The following is a 19834-nucleotide window of genomic DNA, read 5'->3' on the forward strand; positions in this document are numbered from 1 at the left end:
GAATGTTTGTGGTTACTTTTCTCAGGCAAGAATTTCTAATGCTGCCTTTTCTTAAAAAAAAAAAAAAAAAAAAAAAGGAAAAAGAAGGATATACCTAACTTAAACTTACCACATTAAAATGACAATAAATCTTGTCTAATTGTAAAAGTGTAATATGCATTCTTTGTAAAAATTTAGGTAGTAGGATACCTACTTTTATGTGTTTTAATCAACAGATCTCCAGTAGAAGGAAGCATTATCACTTTGGCTTCTCCCTAGAGTACTTGGGTTCCTTGAGCTCTGTAGCATTCCAGTGAATCAGAGCCTCTTTGGTTTGTATGGGACAGGTATTTTCTCCTTTAGGGAGAGGGTGAGCAAATGGGAGATATGTTTTCTTCTTGGCTGAGTTATATTTGTATATTGTTCTGTATTATGTAACATATTTTATATTTAAGAGGCTAATTTTAATGCATTTAATTAAAAATTTTTCTAGAGTTATCTATAAATCGTAAGGTTTGTAAAACTAAATAACAGCCATAAGACTTCTATGAATTTGTTGAGAGTTATCAGGATAAAATATAAATTCTGCTCTGTGCAATTTTAACAGAATAGAGTGTACTTTTGTCATTAGTAATTTCCATTTTCTGAATTTGTACTTTTGGTTGTATGCGGACATTATCAGTAAATATATATATATATTTTTGCAAGAATAATTATATTTTATTAGTTATGAATGTGGTTCAAGTGTGGGGGAGGTTTGTGGAAACCAGTGCTTACCACTTTGGAGATAGCTGGTTGGAAACAGGCAAGCTAAACGTGTACTTGGGAGAAAGAAAATGATGGCCATTTGGGGGGAGCTGAGATGAGGGGAAAACAGATGCTCTGAGAGGAGGTCCAGAATGTTTTAAAAAAAAAATAAATGATTCATACAAAAAACTTAATCATTAGGAACATAATCAGATTTTACAAAATTTGAGTAGAAGGCATCATGATAGGGAACTTTGAATTTTGTATTTATTATGTTATATTTTGTATGGATGAAATATAGAAATCTTCCTGGTTGTTTTGAATTCACCCTCTTATAGCTTCTTATACTCTTAACTAAGGATTACAGTCCTTAGATGTGAGAAGTCACGAGACTGACTTTGTAATGTTTTTGAGTTAAACAGCTTAATGACTTAGACTAGATTTCATTTACCTGTCTGTTTGTATTGTCTGCTGGAATGTTAACAGTCATACTGACGCTTGTTGTGGAGTTATTGCTAATTTATAATTTTAAAGTGCTGTGAAAACATAAAATACTCCTTTATTTAAACATAAAATACTCCTTTATAATATTTATTATATTTAAGTAGAACATCCCTTAATATAAAGTAGTTCATTCATTAACCCATACTCAATTTTGGTTATTATAATTACCTGTCCTTAGCCGCCCATCATAGTATTATGCTTGTCTTTCAGTTCTTAGTCATATAGTAACATTTGTGAGACATGCTTAGGTCATGATTGACCTGGGGATGATTTGGGAAAATACTTGTAAAGGGTAGTTATGACTATGGAATGGTTTTGTGCCCTGCTGTTTCAGGAAGTTAGCCTAGGTTCGAGTAAAGAGGTCAGGTTTTGGAGTCACAGGTATTATCTTGAATTCTTTCTCTGCTCCTTAACTATCTCTTGGGCAAATTATTTGCCCAGGCAAGTTATTAAATCAGTTTTCTCAACTGCAACTTGGAAATAAGTAACAACCATGTCTTAGGTTCATGCCTACAAAATAATCTCGTATTAAATATAATAGCAGCTTACTGTTTCCTCCTCCTTTTTAGAATTTTTAAATTTACTTATTTTTAAGATTTTTTTATTCATTTGAGAGAAAGTGAATGAGTTAGAGTGAGAGGAAGAAGCAGATTCCCCATTGAGCAAAGAAGCTGATACGGGGCACGATCCCTGCACCCTAGGATCATGACATGAACTGAAGGCAGATGCTTAACTGACTGAGCCACCCACGTGCTGCTCTTCTTTTCTTTTAATAAAGACTTTTTTTTAAATAATAAAGACTTTTTTAAAGAGCAATTTTATGTTCACAACAAAATCAAGAGGAAGTTACAGAAATTTTTCTTATATCCCCTGCCCTTACATGTGCATAGCCTCTTCCGTTAGCAACATTCCCCATCAGAGTGGTACATTGGTTGTAATTGATAAGCCTATACTAAATTATTGTAATTGCCCAAAGTCTATAGTTTACCTTAGAGTTCATTCTTGGTGTTATACATTCTGTGGGTTTGGACATGTATGTATAACATGTATCTATCATTATAATGCCATACAGAGTATCCCTTATTTTATCTCCTGTGTTCTTTCCCTAACTTTGACCCAAGGATAGCCCCTGATTTTTTTTTTTTTTTTACTGTTTCCATAGTTTTACCTTTTCTAATATGTCATACAGTTGGAATCACACAGTATGTAGCCTTCTCAGCTTGGCTGGTTTCAGTTTAAGTTTCCTCCATGTCTTTTCATGGCTTCATAGCCCATTCCTTTTTTAGGGCTGAATAGTATTTCATATGTATCAAAGTTTACTTTTTCATTTACCTACCAAAGGTCATTTTGGTTGCTTCTAAGTTTTGGCAGTTATGAATAAAGCTGCTATAAACATCCATACGCAGAGTATTATGTGGATATTCGTTTCAAGTAGCTGCTAGTTTAATGAGCATTTACTTATCTTAGCCAAAAACTCTGTTATAGACTTTGCATGCAATATGTCATTTAATTCTTTTTTTAAAAAAATATATTTTACTTATTTATTCATGAGAGACAGAGAGAGAGACAGAGACACAGGTAGAGGGAGAAGCAGGCTCCATGCAGGGAGCCCGACATGGGACTCGATCCCGATCTCCAGGATTACGCCCTGGGCTGAAGGCAGCACTAAACTGCTAAGCCACCTGGGCTGCCCCCTGTCATTTAATTCTGGTATCTGTAACAGATTATGTAAAGTTCCTTGCCCATAGTAATATATGTCCAACAACTGATTGCTATTATTTTTTCTCTGTGTTAGTTCTAAGCATTTATTTAATTAGAAGTTGAAACTGTTAAGATGAGGGATAGGAGTGGGTAGTCTGATCAGACCTAAAGGACTTACAGGGAAGCGGAGAGTGGTTTGAAGGTGAAGTATATATGAAAGCATGCTTCAAGGATAATCTGCATCATAATCACTTAGGAAGCTTGTTAAAATGTGTAGTTTTAAAGATTTTATTTATTTATTCATGAGAGACACAGAGAGGCAGAGGGAGAAGCAGGTTCCCTGTGGGAAGCCTGATGAGAGATTGATCCCAGTACCCCAGGATCATGACCTGATCAGGTGGCAGATGCTCAAACACTGAGTTACCTAGGTGCCCTCCCCCTGCTTTTTAAAGATTTTATTTTATTAATGAGAGACACAGAGAGTCGAGTGTATTTAAATATTTTTCTTTGATACGATAAGCTTTCTATTGGTGATGAAGGTAGTAAATTTTTTCCATTTAAATTTTTACACATGATGTATAATATGATTTTTCTATGGTATGATGGTAGGAAGAATAGTGATTAGTCATTTGACTCATTTAGTAAATATAATTTATTTGAGGCATATTTTTTCATAAATAGATCATATTTTACTTTATTATTCAAATAATGTAGTCTTTTGGAATAGAGTAGCAAAGGAAGGCAAACTGAGAACACATTATGAAGGTAGGTGGAGAGATGAAGAGAGTGATTTTCTGGTTTTAACTAGAAGGAAAAAATAACTACAAATAATTTACATAACTAATATGGATACTTAAAACTTGATGGAAATTTTCAAGGAGTTTTGGTATGGGTAGTTTTGTTAGTCATATTGGTTAATGAAAAGAGTCATATCAAGAATACTCCACTTCTGTGTTTTCTGACAGTTGCTTTGCCTCCTAAGAGCATGCTTCTTTTGGGTTTTGTCAATGTTGGCTTCCTGAGACTCTTAATCCATTTTTTGGGAAATCAGGTTGCATCCATGTAATGCTTCACATGGTTGTCATCTTGCTTGCCTTCTTTCATTATCTTTCTTTCTGTTTTTTTTTTTTTCTTTTCTTTCTTGAGAGGAAGAAGAGGGGAGGGGAGGGTGGTACAGAGGGAGAGGGGGAGAGAGAATCTTAAGCAGTGTCCATGCCCAACATAGCATTCAATCTCATGACCCCGAGATCATGACCTGAGCTGAAATTGAGAGTTGGATGCTTAATTGACTGAGCCACCTAGATGTCCCTGGAACTCAGCTTTCTTAGATTCTTCAGGTAAAACCTTACCCAAAGGAACCAGTGAATTGCTTCAATCATAGTTTTATACTTAGGTGTTTAGAAGACTGAATTTCAGCAAGTCTTTGCTTTGGTATTTTTAGTCCTTAAATCTTTCTTGTTCCAGCATCCACTTTCATGGCTCTTATGGGTTAAGCAACTCTATTTTCTATTTTTTTTCTATAGTTTTGTTCATTCTCAGCAAGTAGGTCACCAGAGTTTTGTCATTGTTCACGAAAAAGGTACTGTATACCTTTTTTTTTTTTGAGTATGCTTGGACGGAATGAGGTTAAGACATCTTAGAAATTGTTGCTTTGCTTTAAATACTCATATAATTTTATATATTTTAAATTCAATCTGTTTGCTGGTAAAGTTACATTATTTACCTTTGGGAACTTCGGCTATTCTATCATGCTATTTAGAATTCACATGAATTATTATAACTTACTTGTAGGCCTTTAACTGACAGCTTCTGTCTGACTTCTTTAAAAGTTGTCTTTATAAAAGTTGTCTTTAATATTTTCAAAAATAACATTTGGGTCGTAATGGGACTGGAATTTTTACTTCTGTTATGACAGAAGCTGAGAGTGGACCTTTTGTGATGTTAGGAGCAATGAGGTAAAGTGAGGAAAAAATTAGACTAAATTTATGTCATGCCTGTTTCATTGTGAAAAATAATTATAGCCTTTTATATTTTACTTTTCTGAGGGTAGTTGCGATGGTAGTTGTAGGAGCAGTTGTAGTAGTGAATTAAGGAAGCATTGAGGAGAATATATATCCTAACATGGGCTTTCAGTTATTTCCCAAATGTAGGTAACAAAGTAATTATTACCAGAAATCTTTCTTCCATGGGATAGTCTCTCCATGAAGTATTGATATATTTATCATTTATCCTAAAATATTAACAGTGTTGTCATTATAAGCAACTTCCTGAGTTATTTTCGTCATGTTCCTCTCTGTTTTAAGTGGTGGCCACAGACTCCTAACAGTGTTGATGTAATTATTATTATTTTTTTTTAATTTTTATTTTACGATAGTCAGAGAGAGAGAGGGAGAGAGAGGCAGAGACATAGGCAGAGGGAGAAGCAGGCTCCATGCACTGGGAGCCTGACGTGGGATTCGATCCCGGGTCTCCAGGATCACACCCTGAGCCAAAGGCAAGCGCTAAACCGCTGCGCCACCCAGGGATCCCCAGTGTTGATGTAATTATATTACTATTGCAACTCTATTGGTCTTTTTTTTTTTTTTTTTTTTAACCAGAGAAGCACACTGATTTTTTTTCCTTTACTCGTATCGTATTCTTATTACAATAATTATACCTTTTCTCCTGAATGATTTCAGAATGTTTTGGGATGGTATTGATAAACCTTCTCCTTATTTTGTGGTTAAGTATAAGCTAAGACTATCTGGGTTCAATTCTCAGCTTTGCCACTTACTAATTGTGTGACCTAAGGCAAACTATTTATATAAATCTTTTTTTTTATTTTTTTATTTTTTATTTTTTATTTTTTTTTAATGATAGTCACACAGAGAGAGAGAGAGAGAGAGAGAGAAAGAGAGGCAGAGACACAAGCAGAGGGAGAAGCAGGCTCTATGCACCGGGAGCCCGACATGGGATTCGATCCCGGGTCTCCAGGATCGCGCCCTGGGCCAAAGGCAGGCACCAAACCGCTGTGCCACCCAGGGATCCCTATTTATATAAATCTTGCCTGAGTTTTCTTATCTGTAACACAGGTATTATAAAATGATGTGGTTTGTAGACATATCTTGAGGATTAAATCATTTTGTAAAGAACAATGCCTACAAATTATATAGGCTGAATAAATATATATTATTAAAAGTTATTCACTTAGTAACATTGTATTCTTAGTAAACTCTAGTAGACTTTAAAAGTAAAAATATTTAGGGGTGCCCTACTGACTCAGTTGGTAGAACATATGACTCTTGGTCTCAGAGTTGTGAGTTTAGGCCCACGATGTTTTTTTTTTTTTTTTTTTTTTTTCTTTTTAAGTTAAAAAAAAACAATCCAAATTAATCTTAGTTATTTTTAGGTTGGAATTTGGACACACACACTCTCAAACCTTTTTCATAATGTTATGGAATGATGTTATTTTTGAAACTTTAATGTGTACACAGATTACTCGGGGATCTTGTTAGATTCTTGGTAAGACCCGAGAAGCTACCTTTCTAATAAATTCCACTGGTAATCTGGATATAGCTAAGTCCTTAGGCCATACCTTGAGTATTAAAGTTATGGAATGTTCTATTAAGTTATTCTCAGTCCCTCTATCAGTAGTTTATAAATGCTTGAGTGTTTTTTTTTTTTTTTTTAATTTTATTTTTAAATTATCTCTGTACCCAGAGTAGGGGTCAAATCCAGAACTCCAGGAACAAGAGTCACACACTTTACAGCCAGGTGCTCCAGTTTTTGTTTTGTCTTGGTTTTCTTTTTTGAATATGCCCAGTCTCCATCTCAGACCAGTTAAATCAGGTCTCTGGCATTGTGTTCTGAGCATCATCACTATTACTGTTTTATTATTTTTGTAAAAAATATTCTAATTCATTCTCGTGTAGACAGCATTAAAAGCTACTACTTTAGTGATTCAAAGGAGAGCCATTAAACCAAGAAGCTCCATTTTATGTCTTCCTTTACTTTGTCTTCTATCATTTTTAAAAAATTTTTATTTATTTATGATAGTCACAGAGAGAGAGAGAGAGAGCCAGAGACACAGGCAGAGGGAGAAGCAGGCTCCATGCACCGGGAGCCTGACGTGGGATTCGATCCTGGGTCTCCAGGATTGCGCCCTGGGCCAAAGGCAGGCGCTAAACCGCTGCGCCACCCAGGGATCCCTGTCTTCTATCATTTTAAGCATCTGTAGGGATGATAAAGCGTAGCTGGTTAGAACTCTTTATGGAAGGCAGCTAATATCCTGAAGTTTTCTTTTTTACTGTACTGGACTAAGAAGTGTGACTCCTTGAGTCTCTCCTCACGCATCCTATTGCTGCTGCTGATACTTCTGAGAGTGCTGGAAAAAGTGGTGGCTGTCACCAAGGGCTACTTCTGGAGTGGGGGGGCCTGTGCTAAGGCAGTGCTGACTAGAAAAATCAAGTTTCTCCTTCTCACGGCCCTTATTGGCAGCATGAGGAAGCTGGCTGACAAAAGAGAAAAGTAGTTTCCAGGGTTCTGTTTTCAGTATCACTATGCTGAGTATGAAAGGGTGGGTTTGGAGCTGAAAGACAATATCTAAATAATGAGCACATGCAGTTTTCTCCTTTTCTAGTTATGTGACAGCATAGGCTTTTGGTCTCTTGGTCTCTTTCTTAGCTACTGGTACTCCCACATGCTCTTATAGTCTAGGGTTTGGAATGAAAGGAGTTATTAAATTAACTTGTCTAGTTAATGTGATTAAGAGGCATGGGATGGGGCCACTTGCTCTAAGAAACTCTGTCACATGCTTTCTTGAGATCTGAGATTTAATCATTAGATACTAATTCCTCAGCTCTCAAAGGGGTTTCTATTTTTTAAGATCCCTTATTTAAAATACAAAACTTGGGGCACCTGGGTGGCTCACTCAGTAGGTTAAATGTCTAACTTTAAAAGTTTACTTTTAAAAGTAAAACTATTTTTACATTTACTTTTAAAGGTAAAACTATTTTTTATGAGTGATCAAAAGGGGAAAGTTTCTTGCAGGCTTAACTTTCTAGAAATATTTTGAGCAATCTTAATTGAGATTTTTTAACTGTTTCTTTCCAGGTGGAACCAGAAGGGCATATGCCTCTGAATAGGTTGAATTTTTGTCTGACTGCATTGTCTGCTTTGGATGCAGAGGCATGTCTATCACTTATAGTTTTTCTGGAACATCTGGGTCTTTTCAGCAATTGCATACGTGTTTCAGGGAAACTGACTAATGGGAGATATAGGATAGGAGGACAGTTAATAAATTCATGTATCAGATATCTTGCCTTCATTAGAGCCATTATTCTTGATTAGATTGAGCTATCTACAGATTTCAAAAATTGCACTTGAAGTTTATACTAATTGCATTTCCCCACTCTTGACACTTTCATATACTTAAATGTGTCATCAAAGTGTAGAGTCTTGCCTTGAGTCAAATAGTCTTTTATTTTATTTTTATTTTTTAAAAAGATTTTATTTATTTATTTTAGAGAGAGAGCATGCATGTAGAAGGGGGAGGGGCAGAGGGAAAGGGAGAGAGAAACTCAAGCAGACTCTGTGCTGAGTGCAGAGCCCAGCCTCACAAACTTGAGATCGTGACCTAAGTCAAAACCAAGAGTTAGACACTCAACTGACTGTGCTACCCAGCACCCCAAATAAATGGTAGTTTGTCTTAATGGAACTTTAGATGCAGCCCAAATTAATGAAGTTGTTAATTGTTCTTTACATTTGGACTTTACCAAGCCATAAATGGTCACATGTGTAAAACATTAATCTTTTATTCAGTTGCCATCCTTTAATATCCCGTCTCTGTATCCACCTCATCCCCATTCCTGGATCTTTCTTTTTTTCTTTACAGACTTATATTTTTCAAAGATTCTAGGTACTTTCTTTTTCTCTGATATGAATATTATCCTTGAATTTTTAATTCAGGCTATGGATGATAATTCAGGCTATGAATAGGGAAATAATTGGCCCCTTTATCAGCTGAGGTGAAAGAGTTAAAATGAAAGTTAAGGATTCAGGGGATTCCTACAGAAAAGAAAGGTGAAAAAAAGCTCAGTTTTAGGATCCTAAACAAAGCATTTTGATTGGCATATAGAGACCCTTGCATGTACATAAACGCCCATATTTGAATATTTATAGAACATAATCTGTCAAAATTACTGTTATTTTAATTTGCCAAGCTTGGCTGATTGCTGCAGTTGGATGTTAGTTGAATTCTAGATGAGGAACTGTAAATATGATCTGGTGTGGAACATGTTTTTTGTCCTTGAAGCTGTTTGAATATCCACCCCTCAGCCCCTGCCCCCCCCCGTTTATTTTATTTTATCATTTTATTTTATTTATTTTAATTTTTATTTATTTTATTTTCCAGTGAGCCTTTTTGTATAGCTGAACTTCTTTTCCATGTTCTTTTTTAGGGAAAAAAAATAAAGTGTGTGAGGACAGTAAATATTAATTTTTTTTAGTTAGAAAAAAATGTATTCACATTTAGTAATCATGAATTATTTAATTAGTTTTAACTATTCAGTCTTCAAAGAATCTACCTCTAGAGATTTCAAGCCTAGGAACATGTGTTTCATTTTAATGGTCTATGAGATTTTATGTGAGATATGTTTCATGTTAACAATAAAGAAAATGTATAATTGTAGATAATTATTGTTACCCTTTTCTTTTCTCATTTGAACAGTGATAATTTTAGAGACCCAGATTCAAGCAATAATATCTTTTGGAAATATCAGCTTATGTTCCAGTGGAAGGGAGGTAAGCTGTTTTTCACAGTTAGTATTGAAATAACTTTATTAATAAATCAACATTTTCTCTTTAAAAGTTAGGAAATCCTTTTCTCTTTAGGTAGTGTCCCTTTATCCAGAAAGCACTGTATTATTTATTGACGCTGTATCACCATTCCTCAAGATATTCTACTGAGACTACATTATTTCAGCTCCGGAGGTAATCGGTGACTTTCTAAAATTCATGTGACTTTTTTTTAGGACAGGAGTAGATTTTGTGCTCCTTTGCTAGGCTATCCTGTCTCTTAGCCATTTTCACCAGAATAGTTTATTTTTACATATATAACCACTTGACATGACTAGAGGCTTAATTTTTGTTGTTTTTTTTTTTTTTTGCTTTGGGTGTTTTCATTTATCTCTTGTGAATTGACATAATTGACTCCATTTTTTATTAGTTATTACTTTAGCTAGAAAATACACCAAGTACTAAGTCTTAGTTTTAGTTAGATATTGACTTTTTTTGAGGATTGCAGGAATGTGGCGTTTCAAGAATATATTTTATGTTTAGCAAATTAAGAATGGAACTTTTAGAGCAGTCTTTTCTATCTTTCACAAGCATCCATCTTCATTCTTGTTTGACAACACCTTTTTGGGTCTATTAATATTTTTTTCTAGGAGCTTTTGCATATATATATTTTTTGCTTATTACTGTAGTCCTGTTTCTCCATGCTTTTTGTGACCATCCCCAAATAATTTCTTATGTATTTCACCCTAATTCCTCATTACCGTTGTAGGAAAATTTATTTGTCCAACTTTGCAGCCTCTCCTCTGGCTGGAGAGCAAGATTATTAGTAATTCTTTAAGATGTTACCCTTGTTCCTAATTTTGTAATGGTTCACCATCTGTTCAATATATTAAGGGCTCAGAAATGTCTGTTGTACCTAATCTATCACAGATATGGAAATAATAATAATAAAATAAAGTTGTATTTATGTGAAGTGAAGGTACTGCTAATATGTTCCCTTGTGTTTGGTTATTCTGACATTCTTTGTTTGGGAGCTTATTTGCAACATGCTTTCAAATTTCTTAAGATGAATTAGATATTTTCATCTTGTTTAACCAGCATGTCTTTGATTAAGTATGTTAAAGCTCAGTTGAATAAAGTTTAGGTCAATAATATAAAGAGTAATGAGCTGTTTTACAGTGTAATTTGGAAAAAAAAAATATCAGCTGCATTTCTTGTTCCAAGAACAGCAGACAGCACTATACAGTGGACTAAGATTTCCTAAGTAAATTAATTTATAAAGGTTAATTCCATAGTGATAGCAAATGTTGGGAATTGGCATCCAAGTGTCAAATTTCACATACAAATTTTAGTTTTTTACTGATTTTTTTACCTCCAGAGGAAGAATTTGAAAACTCAAGTTTGTTTAGAAGGCATTAGAACTCTATTTTAGGAATTAGAAGTAGGCTTTATTTTTCTGTAAATTAAGCAGCAAAGATATCAGAGGATTGCAGTTTTTACTGATAGATTTTTAAAACGCCCCTATGGAAATCTAATATTTAGATCTTTATTTAGGAAATATTTTAGTTTGTAGTAATAATGCAGGATCTAAATGATCCCTATAATTTTTTATTATATATGTGTTTTCATTGTTTCAGAAACCAAGGATGAAATGTGTTGTTTAATAATTTGCATTTTGGTGATACTTATAGATGAACCCTATGATCAATCATGTTTTAGGTAATTTATGTGCCATTGAGACAAATACAGGTCTTTATTTTTTTCTCTCTCCTTAATATCATAAGAGTGTTATATGTCACTTTACCAACTAGTAAAATGTGAAGGTAAAAGTCAAAAATGGAGATTTTTCAGTGATTATTTGGTGTGACATGACATGTATGTTATCACTCTCTCCTAGCACTAAGTAAAAAATTGAACAAACTGAAAAATCTTTCAACTTTTCTTAGATTTTTTTTTTATAGAGGCGAGGTCACAAGGCAAGCTACTACCCCAAATTGAAGAGACAGACAGGCAAATATAGAGAATGACAACTTATTCTAGCAGAATGTAAGAGCAGAGACCTTTAAGGGAACCAGTACTGGGTAGGAAAAAAAGTGAAATATAATTAATGAATTGTCAGTGTGAGGTAAAAACTCCAGGGGGGGCCCAAGTTTAAGAACCCCACACTTTCATGGTTTTACCTCCGGGAACTTTACCATGTCTTCGTAGTGAGTATTAGAGAAAAATGCTATCATTTTGAAATGTGCCAAGTCATTCTGTTTGTCTCAATGAGATTTGCTCTAAAGTAGTTATTTTATCAGTGCCTAACCTATTAAGGTATTATCAGAGCCTAACTGACCTGGAGGAAAGGGAAAACACAACTCATTTTAGCCTTCCATGTAGGGGAAGAGAAGTATCCAATTCTAGCCATTCTGTTCTTTCTCTAACTATCCTGTTCGACCTACAGCATGTGTGTGTTGTGGGGGAAGGGTAGGGCTAGGTGGTGGGAACGTGTGGAGTGAGTGAGAAGAACTTGTGAAGGTTATAACTTGGGAGCACAGGTTCACTAAAAAACTGAGACCTAATCAAAGGACTATAGAACATTTCTTCTACCCCAACATTACTAAATGCCTGTTTGCCACAGCTTCTTTTACCCAGTGCATCATGTCTAGCTTCCAACAAAAAAATTATGAGGCATGCTAAAAAGCAGAAAGCACAGTTTACAGAGACAGAACAAGCATCAGAATCACTTAAACATAGCAGGGATTTTGGAGTGATCAGACCAGGAATTTGAAACAATTAATATCTAATATGCAAAGGGCTCTAATGAAGAAAATAGACAAGCAAGAACAGATGGACAATAAGTAGAAAAATGGAAATTCTATGGAAGAAAAAGAAATGCTAGAAATAAAAAACACTGTAACAAAAATGAAGAATGCCTTTTATGGGCTTATTAGAAGACTGAACGTGGCTGAGAAAAGAGTCTGAGTTTAAGGATATATCTAAACCTAAAAGGCAAAGAGGGGCATCTGGGTGGTGCAGTTGGTTAAGTGTCCAGCTCTTGGTTTCAGCTCAGGTCATGTTCTTGGGGTTATGGGATCAGGCCCTGTGTTGGGCTCCGTACTCAGCATGGAGTTTACTTGAGACTCTCTCTCTCTCTCTTTCAAATAAATGGATAAATCTTAAAAAGAAAAAAAAAGATTTAAAAAGCAAAGAGAAAAAAGCCTGAAAAAAATTAAAAAATAACCAGACGGTATAATATATGCATAGTGGAAATACCAGAAGGAGAAAAAGGAACAGAGGAAATATTTGAGGCAATAATGAGGGAGTATTTGACTAAGTTAATGGCAGAGTCCAAATCACAGATCCAGGAAGTTTAGAGCACACCAGGCAGGGTAAGTGTCCCCAAAACTTCACCTAGGCATATCATATTCAAACTGCAGAAAATCAGAGAAAACAGGAAATAATCTTGAAAGAAGCCAGAAGGGGAAAAACACCTTATCTATAGAGGAGCAAAGGTAAGAATTAGATCTGACTTTTCTTCAGAAATCACACAAGCAAGAAGAGAGAAGAGTGGAATATTTAAAATGTTGAGAGAAAAATCCAACAATCTAGAATTCTGTTTCCTGCTAAATTGTCCTTAAAAGAGAAAGAGAATAAAGATTTTTCTCAGATGACAAAAATGTAGAAAATTTGTTGCTAGTGGGCTTCCCTTGTAAGACATATTAAAAGAAGGTCTTCAGAGAAGGAAGATTGTATAGGCCAGAAACTTGGATCTACATTAAAAAAGGAAATAACTTTAACTTTTGAATAACTTTAAAATAACTTTTATTTTTCTTATTCTTAGTTGATCTAATATGTATGCATCAAAATATGTGAGGCAAAAACAGAATTTCAAAAAGAAATAGATGAATCCACTATTATAGTTGGGTATCTCAATACTCTTGTATTAAAAATGGACAGATCTAGCAGGCAAAAAAATCAGTGAGGACATATTTGAACTCTACAGTACCATTGATCAACCAGGTATGATTGATATCTGTAGATTACTTTATACAACAACAGCAGAATACACATCTCAAGAATGAAAATGGTAGGGATGCTCAGTCAGTTAAGCATCCTACTTTTGTTTCAGCACAGGTCATGATCTTGAGATTGAGACCTCCCTGGGCTCCATGCTTAAGTGGGAAGTCTGCTTGAAATTCTTTCCCTCTCTCTCTCTCTCCCTCCCCTAGTGCTCCATTCTCTTGCTTGTGAGCATTCTCTCCTTCTTAAATAAACAAAATCTTAAAAAAAAAAAGGAATGAAAATGGTATTATTCAGAAACTTCAGAGTTCATTTTAGACTTCAATTTGTTTCCTGTAGGATTTGCATCATAAACGAGATCAGAGAAAAAGAAAGATGAGGACTCATTTAAAAAAATACAACAAATTATCACCTGCCTCCCCTCTACCTCTTACATATTCTAGGGTAAGAATTTTAGAACTTCGATTTTATTGTGATATTTAATACATTTTTCTGGCCTCAAGTTTGATTTAATGAATAAGTATATGTGAGTTATATACTTTTATAAATGAAACCTATCTGGCACTCTCTCATTCATTAGCTACTAGGAATATTTCATACAATTTTTTGATTCCATGTAGCAAAATTTGAAAATTACTGTGAAATATGAATACCTCATGGCTTGGCCAGTGTATGATAATTATTAACCTTTGCTCCCAAATAATAGAGCTCTGGATATCTGACTGCCTTATTTTTTTTTTTTAGTAGATTTTGAGTACAAACAGAAGCAGATGGGAAAGGATAGGTGAGAATTTATAAAGGAAGAGAATATTCTAACTGGATTTTAGAAGGTTATATCGGCCAGTAGAAGACAATAGTTTGAATGATACATTGCCCAATTTCCTCAAGGAGAGATGAAAATGACTGAGGTTTGATTCTATATATGAAATGGTGTGTTTCTTTCCCATTCTGAGACTTTTTCTCCCTGCTCTTGCTGTCCTATAGAGCTATGCTAGCAGGGACCAGATCGTAGGTTTAAATTAGTGAAATGTAGGGGCACTGGGTAGAATGAGGAGGAGTATTTATTTCACCATCTTTTTCTAAACTTTCTCATTCTTTGTTGCTCAAAGTATTGTTTTAAGAATTAGCACCTGGTTCAAGAAGGGCTGATTCTTTTTTTTTTTTTTCTTAAAGATTTTATTTATTCCATGAGAGACACACACAGAGAGAGAGGCAGAGACACAGGCAGAGAGGGAGAAGCAGGCTCCACGCAGAGAGCCTGATGTGGGACTCAATCCCGGGTCTCCAGGATCAGGCCCTGGGCTGAAGGCAGCGCTAAACCACTGAGCCACCTGGGCTGCCCACGAAGGGCCGATGCTTAACAAAGCTATTCTAATGACAAAAGGCATTCAGTGTTTTGCTATTGGATTATTGGATTAATATTGAGTTGACATCTATTTGCATGCTAAATGCTGAATCATTGTTATCATTTGTCTGCCTGGTAGACTCATGATAGTGACCTTCCCGGGGTCACCAAAACAGATATGGTTCTTTAAAGGAATTAGAAATTGTATTAAATGGATTTGATAAAATTGATCCCTTTTCTGTAGAAAAACAAATAAAACTGAAAACAAGGGCTCAGCTGGCTGAGCGTCTGACTCTTGATTTTGGTTCAGGTTATAATCTCAGAGTTATGAGATCAAGCTCCTTGTTGGATTCTGCATTGGGCATGGAGCCTGCTTGAGCTTCTCTCCCTCTGCTCCTTTCTCCACCCCCCTGCTCACACATTCTCTCCCTTAAAAAAAAAAAAAAGAAAAAAGAAAGAAAAGAAACCCCCCAAACAAAAATAAAACATGTCAAATGAACTTCCCTCCTTGGATCACAATTATGGTTTGAGGACAAAATCTATCAGTGTTTAATAATCCCAGGGTTTCTTTCTTGTTTTAGCTTCCTATTTTCTGTACAAACCTTGATCAAGTCAAATAACTTCTTACCTTAGTTTATCTTCAAAATGGAGATTGTGCCTACCTTACAAAACAGTGGTAAGAATTAAATGAGGAAATGTGTGCCAAGTGCCTGGGTTATGTTTGACGTGGAACAAGTGTTAACTTCTCTTCCTCTTTCTTTTTGGTATCAGTAATATCTGGATGCCATCTCTTGAATGTGATCACCAGTCACTGATTATAAGTTCAAATTATTTTGTCTTTCTGAACCCCATTTTCCTTTAACATAAGATCACTAATGTCTATTTTATAAAGTTGTGGGTTGGAGTTCAATTCATAGTGTAGTCTAAGAAGTTTTTGTTGAATCTGAATGTGAATCTTAAACTGCTAAAAATTTATGTAAATATGTGAGTTTTGTTGGACAGATCTTCTGGACACCAAATCCACAATATATTTTACATAATAAGGAAAGACACATCTCTAGTTTTAGTTTTGTGGGAGGACTCTACAATAGTTTACCTAATTTTTGCTTAATAGGTTACTAAGGAAGTCAAACACTTGAATATGCCTCTGTCTTTGCTTTTCTTTTTATCTTAGGTAACTTCATTTTTAGTGAGACTTTAATATATAATGCTGGTTTTGTGGACAGATCTTGGAAAATTAATTGGTGCTGAAAAGTTTATAGTTTGTGAATTACCAGAGAAAGATGTAGTTAACCAATATTGAAGTTTAATTGGTAAATTAAGGTGAAGTCTCATAAATGAATCATGTTAAAGTAGTTATGAATTAAATCAATATTGTTGAATTTAACTGTGTTAAATCAATATAATTCCTTTGAGTTAATCATAGAATAAAAATTGATGTGTGTGTGTGGTATATTGTATTGATCTAGGAAGTTTGTATTTTTAAGGATATTATGTAGTTCCATGAATTTCAGTTAGATTTATTTGAATGTGAATCATTTTTATAAATAATTAGCAGCAAAAATATCTTTTCTTTGTGTCCTGTAGCAGTTGTATTAGCTTTTGTATATGTTGAGATTAATGTAAATTTTAACTTATTTTCTTATACATCTCCCAAAGGTTAGGAAATGGTTTAGTGTACACAGTATTAATCACTCTCAAGAATTCCCAGTTTATCATTTTATTTGACATGCTGTATTTCTTATCAGATTATTAACTGCCTTGAAAATGTCGCAGAAAGTAGAGAATAGTCTTTGCATGCATAGTTTTTACCTGCAAGGAAAAAGATAAAAGAAAATAGAATGAAAACTAAGTTGCAGAAACATTTAAGTGCAGACAAGTTTCTGCTGAGAAGTGGAGATGAATTTATGTGTCAATGTTAACACATATAAACATATTATGTTTAAGTATAGATAAACATATGTTTGAGTATTTTTTTTCATAAGGCATAGGATTTGCAAAGTTAGAATAAATGCATTATCAGTTATTGCTGAAATCAAAATAAACTTTGTTTCATCAAGGTATTTTTTGTTTTTTGGGTTTTTTTGTATTCATTTTTTTAAAGACTCCAGATATGTATAGAACTGGGTGTTTATTTTTTAACTCCATTTTCTGTTAATAATTTAATGTTAAGAACTATTAGAATTCTGTAATTGTACAATTATAAAGTATTATTTGGGCAAACCATTTATAAAGTAATATATTTTTGTCCTTTTTTATTGTGGTAAAATACATATAACGTAAAATTTACCATTTAACCATTTTAAGTATGTAATTCAGTGTAACATTAATTACACGGTAATTCAGTGTAAGTACATTCACATTGTTGTACACCCACCCATCACTACCATCTCCAGAACTTTCTCATCATCCAAAACTACTGTACTCATGAAACATTAACTCCACATTTCTTCTTACTTTCACCCCTGTAACCATTGTTTAATTTTGTCTTTACGAATTTGGCAATTTTAGGTTCTTCTTATAAGTTGAATCATATATTTATTCTTATGTGACTGAGTTCTTTCACTTAACATAGTGCCCTTAAAGTTCATCCATGTTGCACTATGTATCAGAATTTTTAAGATTGAATAATATTTTATTTTATGGATGTGCCACATTTTGTTTATCTATTCATCTGTCAGTGGACATTTGAGTTGTGAGTAATGCTGCTGTGAACTTTGTTGTGCAAGTATCTATGTTCAAGTGTAGTAATATGTTTTTAGTATATTTTAATATTCAGAATTTTTGTGGTAATGAAATTTCATTTACATAGACTAGATAAATACCTATATTTTCAGTGATACCAATGAATATTTATTAAATACCTATAGGGTAGTCTAAATAGTGGAGATATAAACCTCGATTTTTTTTTTTTAAACCTCGATGTTTATAGCAGCAATGTCCACAATAGCCAAACTGTGGAAGGAGCCTCAGTGTCCATCAAAAGATGAATGGATAAAGAAGATGTAGTTTATGTATACAATGGAATATTACTCAGCCATTAGAAATGACAAATACCCACCATTTGCTTCAACGTGGATGGAACTGGAGGGTATTATGCTGAGTGAAATAAGTCAGTCGGATAAGGACAAACATTATATGTTCTCATTCATTTGGGGAATATAAATAATAGTGAAAGGGAATAGAAGGAAAGGGAGAAGAAATGGGTAGGAAATATCAGAAAGGGAGACAGAACATAAAGACTCCTAACTCTGGGAAACGAACTAGGGGTGGTGGAAGGGGAGGAGGGCGGGGATTGGGGGTGAATGGGTGACGGGCACTGAGGGGGGCACTTGATGGGATGGGCACTGGGTGTTACTCTGTATGTTGGCAAATTGAACACCAATAAAAAATAAATTTATAAAAAAAAGAGTTATAAAATCATGATATACTGTTTTAAAGAACTTACAATCTAATAATAATTGGTGTGCTAATAAGAACACATTGATAGGTAGCATATGCTTTTTGGAGTTGAAGAGGTATTCACAATCTAATACAAACCAACATCCTCTCTTACTAAATTTTTGCATGTTGTTCTTACCAATTAGGAGGCAAAGTACTTGACCATTATCAACATGGATGTTCCATTCAAGCATATGTATTTAACATGTGCATTTAACATTCAAGCACAAATTCTAGAGCCATACTAAAATGGAAGTTGAATCATGACATTCCTCTAAACAATTTTCTCTAATGAAAACATTCTTAGAGTGAGTGAACATTCTTTTCCCAGACTTCCACCTTAACTCTGATCACATCTCCTAACCCCATCCCCACCCTGAGCTGAGTAATTCTTGTTGTGGATACATTTCTTATGTATATAAACTGGCCTAAGTGTAAATGAGTAAAAGGCAGAAGGGTGAACTCTCTGTGTCTCAAGGTTCTTCCCAGGTTTGTAATCCTAATTTAATCTCTATAGTACCCGGATTTTCCAAATGAGAGAAAATAGAATAGGTTTGTATAACCTCTAAATAAGATATCTCAACAGATCTATTACATAGCAATTTTAAAAGCTAAAATTTGATCAGAATATAAACATTTTGGTATTTCAATGGTCTTTTTATCTCTCTCAAAGAATCTTTCCTGGAAAAACAGTATAAATCTTTTATGAATTCAATCATGATTTTTCAGTTTAATTGGATTTTTAAGGTTTCTCTGTGTGTGCCAGCTGGACCTTTTGGAGAGTGTTACTACTACTCTTTTCCACTGAAATGTTAGACCAAAGGAAAACATACAGCTAGCTAGCTGTTAGATTCACATTTCCTAAGGATGATGTTTTGAAGCTTGAAAGAAACTTTGAAAATTTTAAACACAGCTAAGCAGAGGTCCCAAAAGATGATGCTGTAGTACTGTCTTTTTTCTCCATATTCATCTACTTGGCTCCCAGTAGTGAGCGTGCATTGTGAGTGGTAAAGACATGTATAGGCTCATTACTCTGCAGAGTGGAAAAAAAAGAAAAAAGAAAAGAAAACAGCTAATTTCAGAGTCAACACAAAAAAGTGAAGGGATGAATGAACAAGGATGATCATCCATTCATTCAACACATATATAATAGTCTACTATATACTGGACAATCCACTAAACATAGGAAATAAAGAAGTGGCTAAAATGGAATCAGTCCCTACACTTGTGGAATTTAGATTGCCTAGAACAGTCAGTGGAACATAATGGGCACTTAAAAAATACTTGAATAAATGAGTTCTGTTTTGTGGAGAAGGTTTTGGAGTAAGGGGCATTGTA

At 34.4% G+C, this 19834-nt stretch overlaps 1 protein-coding gene and 1 long non-coding RNA gene across 13 annotated transcripts in view; one reads left to right on the forward strand and one right to left on the reverse strand.

Annotated features, from left to right (window-relative positions):
- Positions 1–19834, forward strand: part of FUT8 (fucosyltransferase 8) — a 301575-nt gene that overhangs the window by 93397 nt on the left and 188344 nt on the right. For 3 of the 12 annotated variants that reach the window (XM_077909648.1, XM_077909647.1, XM_077909652.1), the window contains exons 3-4: positions 9638–9711; positions 14050–14154. The exons of 4 other annotated variants lie outside the window; for them this stretch is intronic. The gene's annotated coding sequence lies outside the window, so the exon portion shown is untranslated. Of the gene's footprint in view, positions 1–9637; positions 9712–9801; positions 9901–14049; positions 14155–18840; positions 18986–19834 lie in introns of those variants that run through there. 5 more of the 12 variants (XM_077909645.1, XM_077909644.1, XM_077909646.1 and 2 more) reach the window with 3 other exon arrangements.
- Positions 16760–18772, reverse strand: LOC144320745 (uncharacterized). Its single transcript, XR_013386349.1, has 2 exons — positions 18636–18772; positions 16760–16867 (listed from the first exon to the last, which is right to left on the reverse strand). It is a non-coding gene; the product is annotated as an uncharacterized LOC144320745 (long non-coding RNA).

This window comes from Canis aureus, chromosome 9 (assembly GCF_053574225.1).
Source record: "Canis aureus isolate CA01 chromosome 9, VMU_Caureus_v.1.0, whole genome shotgun sequence".
NCBI classification, from domain to species: Eukaryota; Metazoa; Chordata; class Mammalia; order Carnivora; family Canidae; genus Canis; species Canis aureus.